This window comes from Nicotiana tabacum, chromosome 12 (assembly GCF_000715075.1).
Source record: "Nicotiana tabacum cultivar K326 chromosome 12, ASM71507v2, whole genome shotgun sequence".
NCBI lineage: Eukaryota > Viridiplantae > Streptophyta > Magnoliopsida > Solanales > Solanaceae > Nicotiana > Nicotiana tabacum.
In genome coordinates, this window is record NC_134091.1 from 4514334 (window position 1) to 4518664 (window position 4331).

The 4331-nt window shown below is 37.7% G+C and overlaps 1 long non-coding RNA gene across 1 annotated transcript; it reads right to left on the reverse strand.

The window, feature by feature from the left end:
• Positions 1–377: 377 nt before the first annotated feature.
• Positions 378–1988, reverse strand: LOC107792295 (uncharacterized). The gene is made up of 3 exons (XR_001649500.2): positions 1873–1988; positions 1733–1769; positions 378–465 (listed from the first exon to the last, which is right to left on the reverse strand). It is a non-coding gene; the product is annotated as an uncharacterized LOC107792295 (long non-coding RNA).
• Positions 1989–4331: the final 2343 nt, after the last annotated feature.

Here is a 4331-nt window from a genome sequence, read left to right on the forward strand (position 1 = left end):
AATCTCACTAGTAGTATCTGGAGAGGGTAGAGTGTACGCAGACTTCACCCCTACCCGAGGGGAGAAGGGCACAAATGATAACAGATGCATTTTGAAAATTTCAACTTTAAGCTATGCTATGATGGTAGAAGCATCACAATAGTCTACTACTCCTATTACTTCAACAAAAAAGTCAAACTTTCCCATAAATTCCATACCCTTTCAAAACCATATCACATATCAAATGGGACAGAGGGAATTAAAGATGTAATTTTTCTTCCATGTATGAGTCAAACAAACAACAACAACTAGGCAAACACAAAGATGTAAAAAAGAAAGACCAGAAGAAGAGAAACAGGATTATAAGTCATAGTACAACGATGCTGGAAAGGACATACCAGATGTCATGCCAGGTGGTATGAAAGACTCCTTTTTAAACGCAGACCGCCACTTTTGTATTTCAGATTTTGCAGCTTCAAGTTCTGTCTGAAACAAACATAAACAGTCGAGTCAGTAATTAATTTAAGCCATTTCAATCAAAAATTTGGTCATTCAACAACATAATTCATGCTCTATTAAGTGTGTTGCGGTTCCAAAAAGTCCCCACACAAAGCTTGAACAAATTAGAGTTAGCATAAGAATCTAGGAAGGCACAGAAACACCAAAAGAAGACTATGAAAACTATAAAATTAGAAATCTTAGCCCCTCGGACATTTTAAGGATGTATGAGTGGCAGACTTCCTTTTGACCAATCTAGCTACACTACAAACCTTTTGACCCTAATTGGAGTAGGTTCGACATGAAACAGGTCAGTTCTTTTTTCCTGACTGACAAAAACAGTTTAGTTCTTTGTTTGAACTTAGAACTGCGTTGAAATCACATGGCCTTATGGGATTTGCTACAAATAGTCATCACCTACCTTGTTCTGAAAGCTGCTTAGATCCTTTAGAGCTATAACATAAAGTGCACTGCTAGCAGGTATTCAATGGAGACCTCTTGTTTCATCTTTGTTTTCCTTAAACTGTGTTTTTTCACAGAAACACCAACTATTTATGTTGATGAAAAGACAAGTTGTAAGTAAATTATCACCAATTATGCTGCTTGGACTCTCCAAAAATGTCGCCGGGTGCATGTCAGATCCTCCAAATGTAGTATTTTGGAGGACCAGATACGGATTTGGCAGCATTTTGGAGAGTCCGCGCATAAATATTCACCATCAAGGCAACATGTTTGTTAAAGCATAATATTATCTAGGAGGCAAAAGAAGAAAGAGATGTTATCCTGTACTATGAAAGCATCTAAAATGAATTTAAGAACGAATTGAGTAAAGTATTAGAGAAAGAACAAAACAACTTCCCATGAAAGGCACTATATGCGCTTACTTCTAAGCTAATTACAACAACAAACTCAGTGTAATCTCATAAATGGGGTCTGTGGAGGGTAGAGTATACGCAGACCTTACCCCTACCTTATAGAGATAGAGAAGTTGTTTCTGATAAATCATCGGCTCAAGGAACAATGAAGATTTACTTCTAAGCTAATTAAAATCATATATTTTCAATATTAACTGAGATAAAGTATGATAATCCAACATACTATAAGCGGGAAAAAATATCTAGATTTCTAGGCTCTGATAATAAATAAGGAAAAAAAAATCACATGGCATCAATATGCAATGTTGAAATCAAAGGATGATAGGTCGTTTTGAATATAACCATGGAAAACAAAAAACAAAATCTAAAATGATACACACCTGACATGATGCAAGGGTGTCCTTACAGTCCTGAAGACTGCAATGTCAAAGCACAAAAGACAGTGAGAAAGTGGAAAAACATAAGCAACTAAATCCAAACAAAAGTTTACAAATATGGAATAAGGGTCAAATTACCATACCTCTCACGAAGAGACAAGATCATCCCTGTCGCCACACCGGGTGCTGTTTCTTCTACTTTCAAGTTACCCTAGTATTGAAAGGAGTAAATGATAAATATTAACTTGCTAATAGGTCCCTAGGACACATATTAGTTTAATATGATTAGGCTTAAGAGAGCAACCCACCTATCATGTGAGAAATTGTGGAAGATAGTGACAAATATTGTTCTAGAAAAAACCTTGGACATCAGTCCAAGTTCAATATTCTTGAAGGGTTTGAATCCTTGACCGTATCAGAAACTGCACCTTATTATGTAAAACATTTTGCAATGTCCCAAAAGAAGTACTCCCTCCGTTTCAATTTATGTGAACTCATTTCACTGGGTACGGAGTTTAAGAAAAGAGAGAAGACTTTTGAACTTGTGGTGTAAAATGAAGCACATATATTTTATATGGCTATAAATCATTGCATAAAGGTAAATTGTTTCCAAATAAGGAAAGAGGTCATTCTTTTTGGCACAGACTGAAAAGGAAATAGGTTCACATAAATTGAAACGGATGGAGTATATCTTATAAATTTAACAAGGAGAGTGATTATGAGCAGTCAACTTCTCGTGTACCCTATTGATTTTCCCCTCGATCTCTATATTTTATACTAATTTTACTATAACAACAACTATGACGCAGTCCCAAATAAGTTGGGGTGGGTTATATAAGTCATCACTGACCATGTACCCCATTTAAGTTTAATTCATGTCATTATCAAACTAAATAAAAAGATTAAATACATAAACAGACACTTAAAGTTAGCCCCAACTACTAGTTGAACACTTCAACTTACCTAATAATTATCTAGACACCTCAACTTGCCCTCAATGTATCTCGTGGACACCTAAATCCGTCAAATCCCACACGTGAAGGCCCGTCGTGGGTGGCATGTCAAATGACCAAATGGCATGATGACACGTGCCATTTTAAAAAATCGCCACATATCATAAAAAAGAATTTGCAATAACTATATAACAAAAAAAATCTTTCAGAAACAAACTCCACTCCCCTACCCCCAAGTTCTTCTTCTTGCCAAAACAAAACCCCAATATGAGTCAATCTGCTTCCATTTCTCCAATATGTGTCAACCGGAGATGGAAGCAATGTCGTAAGTAAATGGTGTATAGCTGTCGATGCTCCGTTTTTTGCTTTGCCTCGTCGCCACCATTCCGTTGTGCTTCCTCTATTATTTTGTCCTATGCTTTTGGGTTATGATGCTATGGTTCTCAACAAATTGTTATGGCATTGTAATCGCTATTGATTTATTTTGTCAAGATTGAAAGAGAGGTGATAGATTTACGGCAGAAGGTGGTGGAGTAGTGTGATAAGTTAGGATTTTAACATGTTTTATGCCCCTACTTACCTATGCTTTGATCATATATTGTTACAAAATAGTCCTAAAAGGCTCACAAGTTGTGCTTGATTGCAGGTTTGATCAACAAAGTGACGAAATGTCAAGGATTGGCTCAAGAAGGAGTGAAACCTGCTCAAGTATCAAAGACCACGAAATCTAAGGAAAAAAAAAGGGCCCAACACGGACCGCGCAAACAGGAGTGCGGCCGCACTGGGTGGTTCAGAGAGTTGGTAAACAAGTCTAGAAGAAGCGCGACCACAGTACATATCTCATGGTCTGTGGTTGAGGCTCTGCGGCCGCACTACTCTTTTGTACGATCGCGGTCATGAGAGTCAGAGATATGAAAGTTTGCAAAGGTAATGCCATGCGGTCCGCGGTCGTGATTGTGAGGACTGCGCCAGCTCCCTCCACGACCGCGGTTCATTCTACGCGGTCCGCGGAGTCCAAGTTCAGAGAAGCAGAAGTGAGCCTAATGCGGTCGCGGTCCATTTTATGCGGCCCGCACTGACCCCGTAGGGGTATTTTTGTCCAGTTTTTTTAGCCTAGTATAAATAAAATATTTTACCATTTTTTAGGGAATGAGATATATCAGAGTTGAGCTGCACTCGTGGGAACATCATTTTGTATCCATTTTTGGCATCTTAGCTTCAAATTAACAATAGATTCTCTGTATTTACATTAGCATTTAATTAATATGCCTTGTTCTTCATCTATTTCTTTATTTTTTTCTTCAAGCATGAGTAGTTAAACCCATCATCTAGGGTTGTGGCTTAACCCTAGTATGGGTAATTGATGGGTGTTGCCATATAATGTTAGATTGACTATGTGTGTTTGCTATTTGTGTTAATTTTATGTTTTAATCTAGAATTGGTGGTTGCAAACACTGATTCAAGCTTTGTGGGTTTAATTCTTCTTGAGAAAGAGAGTCTATGACCCCAAAATTACTCAACAAGGAATGAGATGGACTCATGAGAAATGATAGTCCCAATTAACGGGTTAAACCTCGAGAGAGTAATTACCCTACTTGAACCCAAGTTGTTTGGTCTAATTTGCCTACTCATTTGGTCTCGAGAGAGTC